This window comes from Sceloporus occidentalis, unplaced genomic scaffold, assembly GCF_023333645.1.
Source record: "Sceloporus occidentalis isolate IW3139 unplaced genomic scaffold, rSceOcc1.0.p SCAF_13, whole genome shotgun sequence".
In the NCBI taxonomy this organism is placed as follows: Eukaryota; Metazoa; Chordata; class Lepidosauria; order Squamata; family Phrynosomatidae; genus Sceloporus; species Sceloporus occidentalis.
Genome location: NW_028316993.1, coordinates 20,191,835 through 20,206,677, shown reverse-complemented (window position 1 = coordinate 20,206,677; position 14,843 = coordinate 20,191,835). Strand labels below are relative to the sequence as shown.

Here is a 14,843-nt window from a genome sequence, read left to right as displayed (position 1 = left end):
CTGGGCCAAAGGGACCTTGAAACGGTGGTACGTGCTGTGGTAACCTCTCGCTTGGATTTCTGTAATGCGCTCTACATGGGGCAACCCTTGTACCAAGCCCGGAAGCTTCAGTTAGTACAAAATATGGCGGCCAGATTGGTCACCGGTGCTTCCAGGTTTGACCATATAACACCTATTCTGAAAGATCTGCACTGGCTGCCTATTTGCTTCCGAGAGCAATACAAGGTGTTGGTTATTACCTATAAAGCCCTACATGGCTTGGGCCCAAGTTACTTGAGGGACCGCATCTCCTCATATAATCTGCCCCGCACACTCAGAACAACCGGGAAGAACTTGCTGGAAATTCCACCTTCTAAATATGTTATTACTTCCCAGATGGCCTTCTCAGTAGTGGTCCCACAAATCTGGAATAGTCTTCCCGATGAGCTCCGTCTTATCACCCCCCTGGAAACATTTAAAAAGAGGCTTAAAACCTTCCTCTTCTGTCAAGGCTTCCCCCCTGGAAAATGAAGTCGTGTACTCTGATCCCATTGACTCTCTACCTCACTCTATTGATTGATTGAATGATTGTTTTTAGATTTGTATATTGTATTTAGTGCTCTTGGTTTTATCTATTTTATGATATGTTTTGTAATTGGTTTTAAACTCTATGTAAACCTCTTTGATCTTTCGGAAAAGCGGTATATAAATAATAATAATAATAATAATAATAATAATAATAAATTATTAACACATGTTCTTTAAATGGGGCCTGGAAATGCTCTCCACAAATCTTCTGTACCAACTATACTTTTCTGTACCAGCTATAATTTTAAAACAGACCTAACTGCAGAGCTAAGTAGAATGCATTGAAATAGTGCGCAAAACCATAGACGATCTCCCTGAGCCAAGTAATGTTCTCCATCTAGGGGTATAGCTGACAAACTAAGCAACCCTGGTAAAAAGCACTCCTGGCCACTCACATCATCTGCGGCTCCACTGACAATGCTGAGGCTAGGAGAACCCCCATCTTATTCTTTTGAACATTCACAATCAAAATATGGGACTTCACATTTTGCTGGTACGTGGAGCAGACCTAACAGACATGGCACTTCTCCTCGCCCAACAAGACATAGCTGTGAATGGGCCAAAGAAAAAGCCAAATATCCAAATTGCACTAGGAATGACAGAGGACCTGTTAGAGAAAATCAATGAAATATTGAGCAGCCTCCCACCACTTCAGAAGTGGAGGACAGAATTTCCACTACCACGTAAAAATAAGTTTCCTGCTTAACATAACAAGGTTCAAATTCAAGACAGGCAAATTTATTTCGGGAAGAGCACTAAGGTTGAATGTGGTCAATACAAATCAATAGAAAATCAGCAGTTTTCTATGAAGGGAAATTCAATTTTCACATCCCCTTCTTGTTGTTACCTGTCCTTGATCTGACCTCGACTCATGGCAAACTTGGGGATGAGACATCTCCAAGACCCCCTGTCTTCCACTGCTCTGCTCAGGTCCTGCAAGTCTTTCTCTCATTTTACTGCCTTCTACTTTTCCTATCATCTTTGCCATTTGCAATTATTAATGGCTTCTCATGATGTGGCCAAAGTACGACAACCTCATTTTAGTCAACCTGGCATCCAGGGAGAGCTTGGACTTAATCTGTTGTAGAATCCATTTGTTTGTTTTCTTGGCCATCCATGGTATTCTTAGTACTCTTCTCCATCAACACATGTCAAATTAGTTAATTTTCTTTTTATTGTCTTTCTTCACTGTCCAACTCTCACGTCTGTACATGGGGATGGGGAATATAAAGGCTTGAACAATCTCAGTTTGGTATTTAAAGTTATACCATATTATCACTTTAGGATCCTGTCTAGGTTCTTCATAGGTGCCCTTCCCACTCTCTGTTGTGATCAATATTTGGTCCAAGATATGAGAATTCCTTGACTATTTCAATTTCTTCATTATCTGGGATGAACTTTTATAGATCCTCTGTGGTCATTATTTTTATTGTCTTAATGTTCAGCATTAATCCTACCTTGGCACTTCCATCCTCGACCTTCTTCAGCAATTGCTCCACGTGTTTGATGGTTTCTGCTCACTACACCACAATGTTACTAAGAGTAACCTGGGCTATGGAGAAATCACTGAGCCTTCATAGAGTCATAGTGTTGGAAGAGACCACCAAGGTCCATCCAGTCCAACTCCCTGTCATGCAGGAAGACAAAATCAAAGCACCCTCAACAATGGCATCCAGCCTCTGTTTGAAAACCTCCAAAAAAGGAGACTCCACTACATTCTGAAGCAGCATATTCCACTGTCAAACACCTCTTACTCTCAGGAAGTTCTTTCTAATTTGTAAGTAGAATCTCTTTTCCTGTCATTTGAATCTATTGTGCTGTGTCCTAATATCTAGAGTAGCAGAAAATAAGCTTGCTCCATCCTCAACAGGACACCCTTTCAAATATTTATCATGTGACTTCTTAACCTTCTCTTCCCCAAGCTAAACATACCCAGCTCCCTAAGCTGCTCCTCATAGGATCATTTTTTAAAATTTTTATTAATACATTCTAAAACAAAACATGACAACAAACAATACACCAAAGCAACAATAGATACAGGCAATAATCGAGGTAAAAAGTGTCTTCAGAGATCCTGAAAGACATCATTCCATAAAAATTTAGCTAAATTTGGGGGATGTCTAGAGACTAAATCTTGTTGGATAAACCTGGAAATTGTCCCCAATGGCGGTGCACATTCACGCACACCACCATTGGAGACAAATGTCCCTCTACTCCCCTCCTCTTCCCCAACTCTTTCCTTCCTTCCCTCCCTCATTCCTTCCCTACTTACATTTTCCTCGCCACCACCGTGGAACCTCCTTTTCGCTGCCGCCGCCTTGGCCTCCTTGCCGCCACGGCTGGGGGAAAGGCCAGGTGGGGGTTTTGGAGGCCAAGAAGCCTCCAGCCCGCCACCCAGCCCTTCCGCGGAGATGGCGGTGGCGATGGCGAGGAGGCGGAGGAGCAGCGCCAGAGGTCTCTTCACCGTCTTGGCCTGCACGCCTCCGCTGAGGCCACCGCGGAAGGGCCGGGTGGTGGCCTAGAGGCCTCTTGGCCCCCAATAGCTCCACCCGGCCCTTCTGCGGTGGCGGCAGGGACGTGCAGGCTGAGGTGGCAAGGCCGCCTCTGGCGCTGCTCCTCCGCCTCCTCTCCGCCGCCGCCACCTCCGCGGAAAGACCGGGTGGTGGCCTGGAGGCCTCCAGGAGCAGCACCCAGCCTTTCTGCGGAGGTGGTGGTGGCGGAGAGGAGGTGGAGGAACAGCGCTAGAGGCCTACTCAGCCTCCTCTCTGCTGCTGCTGCTGCTGGCATTTTTGCACAAGGGCCGAGTGGCAGGCTGGAGGCCTCTTGACCTCCAACACCCCCATCTGGCCCTTCTGCGGCGGAGGTGGCCGCGAGGAGGCCTCTGACGCTGCTACTCTGCTGTACCAGCCTCCTCGCCACCACGGACAGGGGAAAGGCCGGGTGCTGCAAGAGAAGCAGGCAAGACACAACAGGCCTCTGCCTGCCAAGAAGAAAAGCCCTCCTCCCGACCACCATCTTGAGGGGAGAGAAGCAGGCAAGAAACAACAGGCCTCTGCCTGCCAAGAAGAAGAGCCCTCCTCCCGACCACCATCTTGAGGGGAGAGAAGCAGGTAAGAAGCAACAGGCCTCTGCCTGCCAAGAAGAAGAGCCCTCCTCCCAACCACCATCTTGAGGGGAGAGAAGCAGAGTCATGATGTGTTCTGTATTGTTAATCTGATATTGGAAACCGCTCTGATCGTCCACAGAAAAGCGGTATACAAATAAAGCTTATTATTATTATTATTAGTGGAGAGGAGGTGGAGGAGCAGCACCAGAGGCCTCCTCGGCCTCCTCTCTGCTGCTGCTGCCGTCGCGTCCGTGCAAGGGCTGGTTGGGGCTATTCGAGGCCAAGAAGCCTCCAACCCGCCACCCGGCCCTCGTGTGGAGGTGGTGGAAAGGAGGCCTCTGGTGCTGCTCCTTGACCTCCTCTCAGCTGCCACCGCTGCCACCATGGAAGGGCCAGGTGGGGCTATTTGAGGCCAAGAGGCCTCCAGGCCAGCACCCAGCCCTTCCATGGTGGTGGCAGTAGAGGCGTGCAGGCTGAGGCGGCGAGGAGTCCCCTGGCACTGCTCCTCTGCCTCCTCTCTGCCACCTCCGCGGAAGGGCTGGGTGGCGGGCTGCTTGGCCTCCAAAACCCCCACCCGGCCTTTCCCCTGGCTGTGGCGGCAGCAAAGTGGTGATTCCGTGGCGGCAGCGAGGAAAAGGTAAGTAGGAAAGGAACGCGGGAGGAGGGGAGGGAAAGAGTTGGGGAGGAGAGGGACCTTTGGGGGCAATGGACTTGAGCATACGTGGATTTTGGTATGCGCAGGGGGCTCCAGAATGGATCCCCCACGTATACTAAGGGCGGACTGTATTCAATAAATAGTTGCCAAATCTTATGAAAGGTCAATCCAGAGTGTAAGCCTCTCACTTTATTGTTATTATCTGCCCTTTTCTCCATTAACCACAAGTCCCAGAGTCTAGTCCACCATCCTGCAATATTCAACTTTGCAGTTTTCCAGTTCCTGGCTATCTCAAGCCTAGCAACAGCCAGAAGCATACTAATAAGTTCTTTATGCTGCAGGGCTTTATTTTCATTCATAAAAATGGAAAACAGGAGCAGGAGAAGGGATAAATGTATATTTTGTTTAGTGATCTTGGAGATCAGTTGTAAAATTTCTGTCCAGTACTCATGCACTAGGGGACAATCCAGCCACATATGTACAAAGGTTCCCCTACCTTCACAACCCCTCCAACATTTTAAATTAGCATTGGTAGACATACAGGCCAATTTGACTGGGGTGAGGTACTATTGATGGACCAACTTGATAGTATTCTCTTTAATGGCAATGGTCCTACCGGTAGTTTTAAATGGCAAATGAGTCCATATATTTTCCCAGGTCTTACTATCAATTGAAAGGGAAAGTTCTGCTTCCCATCCTGCCTTATGTAGCATTGGGTTCCCAAATGTTTCTTCTAGCAGACAATGATATATGAATGCTATTTGGCCTTTAGAATATATAGCCGGAGAGACGCACATGTTTTTAAAAAAGTAAGTGGGTGAGGATATTCCTGTATCTGAAGCAGTTTCTTTAAGAATAATTGTATCTGTATTATTTGATACCAGTTCTGATAACCAGGGCCCAGAGTACCAATTAGTTGCTCCATTGTGATAGTTGTCCCATTGTGGAACAGGTCCCCAACTGTATACAGGCCATAAACCTCCCATCCTTGAAATTGTGTGTATTTTTCTGGGCTCTGGAAAAGAGGGTGAATAAGAAAAGGCCTTAAAGGTGAAGGGTAGGAAGCCAAGAGATGTCTCCATTTCTTCCACAAAACCAAGTCAGTGAGCAAAAAAGCGTTATTACAAATTTTAGTGAATTTATATGTAGATTCAGAAAAAAACTGATAAAAGGTAGCAGGGGGTGCAGTGTTAACTTCATTGTCTACCCAATTGATCAGACTATTTCTGCTAATCAACTGGATGATCTGATTTAGCTGAGAAGCTTCAAAGTAAAGATCAAGTTTCGGAAGTGACAACCCTCCATATCCAGTTTTAGAATGCTTGACCGATTTTGAGAAGCGTGGGCATTTCCCATTAAAAACTAGGTAGTCCACTAATTTGTTCCAGCATTTAAAATATCAGTTTTGTGATCTCAAGGGAATCGTTTGAAAAAGAAACAATAGTTTTGGCAGAATGAAAGATTTAACTAAAGCAACATTGCCTAAAAGGGAGAAATGAAGTGATATCCAATGAGCCAGTTTTGATTTAATCCACTTAGTGATTGGATTATAATTGTGAGGGATAAGTTGAGAGAGATCTCTTGTGATGATGACCAGATGAACTACATCCAAGGGTATTAAAAGAACTGGCAAAAGTAATCTCGGAGCCATTGGCAATAATCTTTAAAAACTCCTGGAGAGCAGGAGAAGTTCCAGCAGAATGGAGGAGGGCAAACGTTGTCCCCATCTTCAAAAAGGAGAAAAAAGAGGATCCAAACAATTATCATCCAGTTAGCCTGACAGGAAAGATTCTAGAGCAGATCATTAAACAGGGAGTCTGTGAACATCTAGAAAGCAATGCCATAATCACAAAAAGCCAAGATGGGTTTCAGGGAAAAAAGTCATGCCAGACAAACCTGATCTCTTTCTTTGATAACACTACCAGCTTGGTAGATGAAGGGAATGCTGTGGATATAGTATATCTTGATTTCAGTAAGGCCTTTGACAAAGTTCCCCATGACTTTCTTGCAAACAAGCTTGTAAAATGTGGGCTAGACAAGGCAACTGTTACATGGATTTGTAATTGGTTGACTGGCCGAACCCAAAGGGTGCTCAACAATGGCACCTTTTCATCCTAGAGAGAAGTGACCAGTGGGGTCCCACAGGGCTCTGTCCTAGGGCCAGTGCTATTCAACATCTTCATCAATGACTTGGATGACAAAATTGGGGGCATACTCATCAAATTTGCAGATGACAACAAATTAGGAGGAGTAGCTAATACTCCAGAGGACAGGATCAAGATTCAAATTGAACTGAACAGACTAGAAAACTGGGCCAAAGCTAACAAAATGAAATTCAACACAGAGAAATGTAAGGTACTGCACTTAGGGCGGAAAAATGAAATGCTCAGATATAGGATGGGGGACACTTGGCTGAATGAAACTACGTGTGAAAGGGATCTAGGAGTCCAAGTAGACCATAAGTTGAACATGAGTCAACAGTGCGATGCAGCAGCTAACAAGGCCAATGTGATTTTAGGCTGCATCAATAGATGTATAGTGACTAGATCAAGGGAAGTAATAGTGCCACTCTATTCTGCTTTGGTCAGGCCCCACCTGGAATACTGTGTCCAGTTCTTGGCACCACAGTTCAAAAAGGATGTTGACAAGTTGGAACATGCCCAGAGGAGGGCAACCAAAGTGGTTATGGATCTGGAAACCATCAAGCCCTATGAGGAACGACTTAGGGAGCTGGGGATGTTTAGCCTGGAGAAGAGAAGGTTAAGAGGTGATATGATAGCCCTGTTTAAATATTTGAAGGTATGTCATATTGAGGAGGGGGCAAGCTTCATTTCTGCTGCTCCAGAGAACAGGACTCGGAACAGAGGATGCAAGCTACAGGAAAAGAGATTCCACCTCAACACTGGGAGGAACTTCCTGACAGTAAGGGCTGTTCGACAGTGGAACAAACTCCCTCGGAGTGTAGTGGAGTCTCCTTCCTTAGAGGACTTCAAACAGAGGCTGGATGGCCATCTGTCGGGGATGCTTTGATTTGGATTTCCTGCATGGCAGGGGGTTGGACTGGATGGCCCTTGCGATCTCTTCCAACTCTACGATTCTATGACTTCCCCCTGAGTGGATGGTCAGTTGTTTCTGATCAATATTTTCTTTCTTCTTCGTTGTGCAGATAGGAGTAGGAGTAAGCTTGCCTATGACTTCCTCATTGGGTTCTTTTGTAGTATTCTTTCCACACTTAGTGCAAAGACTCTGTATCTTAATATCGGAATCCTTTCTTTGATTTCTAATTAACTTTGTAAGTTCCTCCTTTAGGGAGTCCACCTTATTTTTGATTGTAGCCATCTGTTCAAAGATGGAAATAACAGTTTGTGCTGTCAACAAGCTTTATTTCAATAAAAGGTCAGTTGTTTTATTGTTCTCTAGGTTTCCTAGGTCTTCTAAGTTTATCAAGCTTGTATTCATATTTTCATTTCCATTTTGCAAAAGTTGTGCAGCAGCTGAGCATAAAACAGCCGTTTGATCATTTGGAGAGGACGAGGATAAATTTATAAAATGTTGACTTTCAATTTCTGTTTGTAATTCTTGCTCAAACAAACCTTGTCTAGCAGAAATATTGGAAGGAGATACACTACTTACAGGAGGAGATTGTTTGGATATTGAGAAATTATCAACTTTCAGTTGCTTCTTAGGTTTAGATGTAGTTTGTACTGCAGAGGGAGTATGTTGCCTTTTTTCCTTTTCCTCATAATGGTCAGCAATGTTCTATAGTTTATCTCTACTCCTTAAAAGCAGTGAAGATAAAAACAGTGGCGATAAAAGCAGTCTGGATATTCCCAAGAGAGTCTAAACATCATTCAATGGCAAAAACAGATTGCTTGGTAGTAGCATGCCACAGGTTCCCAAAAGGCTACACTGCCACCGGTGCAAGAGGGCTAATGTCCTTTGCTGCCGCTTCCTCAGCTTTTGAAGGATCTGGAGTGGTGGTAGGTGTGGCAGAGCAGCCCCTTTTCTCCTCATAGGATCATGAGTGGAAAAAATTGGGTTCAAAGCTAAGCTATAGGTTTACAGGGTGGCCTAAGTTCTAATTGGTAATAGCAATAGGAATAATAACTATCGTCACAAAAAAGGTGCTGTAAATATCGAGATAAGAATCATGTTGCTATTTATCTGATACCTCAGGAAAAGGATGAGCTGCACCCGCAATTCATTCAAGCAAAATTACTTAATTGTAAATGAAACTTTCTTTGCACATATTGGAGAGTAAAAACCAAGCACTAGGTTTCCATATTTGGTGCAGGACTGCTGCTCAACACTGAGCCAAGGGCTACACACATTACAAACCAAGTTTGGGCCTCATACAGCTGAATTACCATATGTACATTATGATGGCACCCCAGAGCCAGCAACAACTTCTATAATGTGAGTGGATATTATGGGAAGATGCCACTGATGTTTCTGTTACTTTCTATAATATGGACTCTGACATTTCATTCTCTACTGTTGCAACACTTAATCTTCAGTGACTCAGACATTTACAGTTCATATATTAATCACTGCAGAGTTCATTAGAGAATGGGAGATGGCCCAATCCAAACAAGGCTAAAGTGCTAATAAGAACAACGATGGAGCAAGACCATTACAACCATTTGGCTACAAGGAATCCAAGATTAGATAAAGAGAGATCCAAAATGGAAATAATTTTTTAAAGGAGAGATGAATGCATTAATAATGGATTTATAAACATTCCTAGAGAAAGCTCAATCAGGGAGAGGTAGAAGCAATAAGCATTCAGAACAAATTCTTAAATAGTTTTGTTCTGTTTCATCAAAATCACTTCCCCTGCCCTCCCTTGGAAGTGCCCACTTTGAAGGATTTTAACCTGGTTAAATTGCTGGTCCTTACCAAATTTTCATATTTTGTTCATGGATGATGCTTCTCAACATATTTTAACAAATATGAATGCACACACCTGAAAGATGCAAAGAAACCTACCCCATCCTGATAACTACCTAAGGACCATGGAACTATATTTTACAGGTGGAAGGGAGTCAACATTGGTAGACTGACTAAAGAACCAAAATTAGCTTCAGGTTTTAGCAAAACTAAGGGTACATGAATAACATACTGTATAAAGACACAATAAAGTTTTATTCTGTCTGTATTATGTACAATAAAGTCATTAGGAGGTTGGTGGGCTGTTCTTCATTGGAGATTTCTTTGCAGAGGTTGGATGACTGTGTCTCAGAAACATTTTGGAGTCCTGCACTGGTAGGAATGAACCTTGTGTAGGCTGATTCTTGCCTGTTGTTGTGTGCCTTCACGTCATTTCCAAGTTACGGTAATCCTAATGTGAACCTATCACATGTTTTTCCCCCACAAGATTTATTCAAAGTGGATTTGTCTTTGCCTTCCACTGAGGCTGAAAGAGTGTGACTTGTGCAAGGTCACCCAGTGGGTTTCCATGACCAAGCAGGGATTTGAAACCTGGTCTCCACAGTCATAGTCTTTTTTAAAAAATAAATATTTTTATTGATTGTTTACATAATAATACACATACAATATCATACATATTGTATTACAATAAATTTCTTTCCATAGTCATTGTCTAATGCTCAGACCACTACATCATGCTGATTATCCTGACCCTTAGGATGTCTTTTAATTTTATGACTCAGATCTGAACAAACAATTTCCCAGAGTCCTAAAATATCTAAAGTAACTAGCTCCAGCACATATGTATAAAGAAACATTAAAGAAGACAGAATGTGAGTCACAATGTTACAACACAGTAGTACTCAAAGGCTGCTTCTTAGACAAGTGCTAGTCACTGATGAATTTCCAGGAAAGAAAAAAACAACTGTAGGCAATGGAGGAAAATGATGCTGGTTCCTGGTGGGAAATTTCTAGACTTCAGATCCTACAGCCTGAGAAACACTACTGTAGCAGTCCTTTGATCTTCACATTTTCCTCTAGCACACAAGTAAAATGGCTGCTGCAAGCTTCCCTGCCCGTTCTCCTGCATTAGCAGGTAAGTCCACCTTTGGCTCAGAAAACAAGGTGAGGATATAGCCAGTCACCAAGATGGTGGACATATAATCCACGAGCTACATAAAACCTCTTTAAGCGATCCAAGTGTACCCCCCCCCCCCCCAAATTAAGGATCTTGAGTTATCAGATGCTTAAAGAGATCTGCAGATTCATCATCAAATGAAAATTTGTGTACTTATTTCTCTCCTGAAGAGCCACAGATTTAGTGTAGAAGATCCTTCCCCAAACTTAACTGTTCCATCTGAATCTGACAAGGCAAATAAAGGAAGGAGGTAAGGAGCAAGATCAATATGAGAGCTATCCATCTCGGAACTGACTGAAAAATGTAGAGCCAAGTTATTGTATTAAATTATCTCCAGACTGGTCACTGGCTTAGTTGATTTGAAACGTACAGTTTTAACAACATGATTATATCAGTACAAACTCAAAATGGAGCTGCTAGTCTCTAAGCCATCAGCTCCCAGTGCCTGGAAGCTTTTCAGGAAAAAAGAAGTCATTGTAACCAAAGAACTATATCAGTCCCTAGTGCACTATGGAAGAAAATTGCTGTTCCACATTAGATAGCACTGGATTAGGTGACACAGAAGATACAATAAATGATGCGCTACAAGAAAAAACTGTGCATTTCTCTGAAGAGAAAGAAAGTGAGCTTGTGTTTTGGGAGTCAGGACTGGTTGTTTGGAGGCCTGTATGGGTAATGTTGGGGTTTTTTTTTATTGTGTGTTCTCCCTAAGTACAGGGCACCCGAGGGGACAGAACTTCTCCTGAGTCTCTGACTTGGTTGGTGGTGGAAGTCACTAGCTTCCTTGAGTCCTTCACAAGGAGAAAAGTGGGCTATAAATTAATCAAACAAGCATATAACACCTGCCTTGGAGTTTGGCAAACAGGAAAAGAAAAACACATTTTTGGTGAATGTTTTGTGGGGCATGTTGTAGGAGACTTTGAGGGGAAGGTTTAGGATAATTGTCCTGTTGCCTTTACAGGATGATTAACATGGATAGCATAGCAACCTGCAACTGGTGTGCCATACTGGTATGCTTGGCAAAGCATCTGCGGGGCTATACCTGCAGAAAGTGCAAACTGGTTGCCCTGTTAGAAGGAAAGGTTCGGTAGCTTAGGGCATATGTATCTATACATCAGAGAGGATGAAGCATTACTTTGAAAGAGTGGAGCAGACCCTTCTGGAAGGGCAAGGCACAAGCGATGCCTCTAGTGTGGAGACAGTTCCCAAACACAGGAAGTAGAGGCTTGGAAGAATGTGAAAAACAGAAGCATCAAGAACTATGTTACAAGTTTGGAACTACATAATCAGTTCCAAACTCTAGACCTTAATCAGTGATTATGAGTCACAGGGCCAACAGTCAGAAGGCATGGAGGTGACCTTGTGTGGGTTCTATGGATATAAGGGCTTCTGACAATTTGAAGAGTAAGCAGGGATGTGTGGAGGTAGGAGTAACAGAAGTAGTCATGTGGCAGCCTGTTAAAATGTCTTGGGAAGTGTGCTGACTCCTAGGATCAAGGGTCCATGATGTACAGAGAAACTGGCAAAACTCATCAAGACCCAGTGATTATAACTTCTTCTTTCTTATCCATGTTGGAACAAATGATACTGCAAGACAGAACCTTCAAGATATTGCAAAGGGCTATGAGGCTCCAGGGGGGAAGGTAAAAGGCTTGGGACACAAGTTATTTTATCACTTCATCCTGTTGAAGGACTTGGCCCAGGAAGAGCTAAAAGAATACTAGAAGTGAACCACTGGCTCCGGAGAGGGGAAAGATTTGGTTTCTTGGACCATGGTCTGTGTTTTCATAATGAAGGGCTTTTTGCAAGAGTTGGGTTGTACCTCATAGCAGCTGGTAAGAATGCGTTTGCTAGGAGTCTCACAAACTTGATCAGAAAGGCTTTAAATTTGATCAGACAGAGGACACAAAGTACTGAGGACAACAGCCTCAATGATACAGAAAGAACTGGGCCATTAGTACAACAGTGGAAAGAAAATAAACAAGGAATCTCTACACTAATGCACAGAGCATGAGAAATAAACAAGATGAACTTGAACTTTAGAGTTTTCAGAGATCATTGAAAAGTAGTGGGCTGAGTCTCATGGTTTGGAGCCCCATCACCTTTTTTAAAATTCCAGGAAGGGACAGAAGTTATATCATCAACATAACCCATTCTTTTTCATTAATAATCATGGGGAAAATATCATTACCCAAAGTGCTGTGCTGAAAACCTTCCTTCCCAAACATAATAGCAATATGATATTCCTACTCAGTAGGAATATCATCTTTTAACAGGACCGGGGCAGTGTTGTCACATAATTCTTCAAAACGCTTGCCATTACTGTCACTGATATACCTACCCCAAAGAGGATTATGACTACTGAAGTCTCCACAAGTAATTTAAAAAGCCATAATTCCCCCAACAACTTAATCTGTCATCATTGAAGATGGGGAAGAGACTGTGCACATAAACAATCTTTAAAATAACAATAGAATGTTCCAAAGGAGTATCAACAGTGAAATACTAGAAAGCAGTCTCCTGTATATCTAATTCTATACACACTAAAGAAAAATCAGAACACACCCTCTTACTCCAAAGGTTTGATCCCTATGACGAGTAACATAGCCAGGAGTCTCTGAAGTCCAATGGTTCTACTAACTAGGTCTCCCAGATACAAATCATATGAGGAAATACCTGCAAAGAAGACAACAGGTGATTCAATTCCTGGCGATGTGCTACTGAACCATGAATGTTCCAAGTCCAGATAATAAGGACAGAGTAATTAAACATCAAGGCTTTCCAACACATCCCAAACCATTCCACAAATTCCATTCCCCATCACTATTTTTTCTAGCTGCTTTTAAAATAATCATTAATTTCTCCCCACCCCTAAGGTCTGGCTGTACAGTTTATAACCTCAACCACAGAAATGACAACATTTGTCATGCCCAGCCTGGAGGACGGCTTGGAGGACTCAGAGGATGAGCTAGAGCCCCTGGGACCTGAACCTGTAATGGAGGAGCCAGAGCCCCTGGGGCTTGAAACTGTAATGGAGGAGCCAGAGGCTGGCCCTAGTTCTGCTGGAGCAGAGTCTATGGCCCCTCCAGAGGTTCAGCAGTCAAGTTTGCCTGGTGCCGAGGCTGTGGACATGGAGGAGGATCTGGGCAGTGTGCCTACCTTCAATGAGCGTCGAGCAGAAAGAGAGGGCCTTCGAAGATCTCGGAGGCTTTATCAGAAGCGTCTTCGTAATCAGACACAGCTGAAGGCCAGCTCCTTGCCTTCTTAAGCACCTGGAGCATGTGTGGTTCTTTGCCAGTGGATATCTGACTCTTTTAGAGGAAAGACTCTGTCTCTGGCTCCTTGGCTTCTTGTCTTGACTACCTGGAAACCTTGACCTTGGACTGCTTTATCGACCTGCCTATCTGTTGCCCTGAACCTTGGACCGTCTGACAATTCTCTTGGTAATCCCTTTTGGTAGAACTACTGTGAATCTCCAGGACTGTGTAGCTCACACTGACTTTGCTGTGCTGGGAGGGGCTTTGTTTGTTTGAGAACTAGCTGCTTTATCAGCCCTTTGGCTGCTTTCCCGGACAACATTATTCTTTTCAACAAAAAAGAACCATTCTTTGGTGATGTCACTTGAGCAGCTTTGGAAGGAGTCACTGAGCAAGGAAGTCACTGAGAAGTCTTATTTTGTTGCTTGTATTTCCGATCCGCTGCTGCATAAGAAATCCACAATACAGTATTTGCAAGGTTGGAATTGCCCTTCAGATAGACTGCTGTCAGATGTCCAAAGGCATCAAAATCAATGTAGTGGTGAGATGGGGACTAGAATATAAGGTCTAACTCTAAAAAACTGATAAAGAAGGAATATTCAGTCTAGTAATTCTGGAATGACCTCACTACTGCATCTCTCTTTGACCATGGTAAAAACCCTGGCGTACCTGTGACCTCAGAGAAATTGACTTTAACACACACACACATACACACACACACAAAATATCACAATGTTATATATTCTCCATCATGGATCAAAGGGCGGGGTTCATCCATATTAATAAATATGATGATAGAAATAGATCTTAAGCAAGAAACCTTTATTTATCCATTGCCAATTGAGCCGTTTGCCAACTTAACCAAGGCAAATGAATGGATTGCAGGCCTGTTACAAATGACAATCAACACACCTGATTATTTTATATACAGATGACATTTTATTATACAGTTGTCCCTCCATATTCGCTAGGGTTAGGGGAACAAGACCCCCGTGAATATGGAAAAACTGCAAATAACAAAAAAAAACTGTTTTTACCTGAGAGGACGCCTCTCTAGGTCCTCCAATGCTACTCTGTGGTCAATGTCCAACATACACTGACCATAGAATGGTACTGGAGTAGCTACAAATGATATTTCAGTGCAACTTTTACTTAAAGTTGACCACAGAGTTGCACTGGAAGACCTAGACA

At 43.3% G+C, this 14,843-nt stretch overlaps 1 protein-coding gene across 3 annotated transcripts in view; it reads right to left on the bottom strand.

Moving 5' to 3' along the window:
* PHACTR4 (phosphatase and actin regulator 4) overlaps nt 1–14,843 on the bottom strand; it is a 144,495-nt gene that overhangs the window by 79,137 nt on the left and 50,515 nt on the right. The window contains exon 1 of one of the 3 annotated variants that reach the window (XM_089479295.1): nt 12,961–13,305. The exons of the other annotated variants lie outside the window; for them this stretch is intronic. The gene's annotated coding sequence lies outside the window, so the exon portion shown is untranslated. Of the gene's footprint in view, nt 1–12,960; nt 13,306–14,843 lie in introns of those variants that run through there. 3 annotated transcript variants of the gene reach the window in all.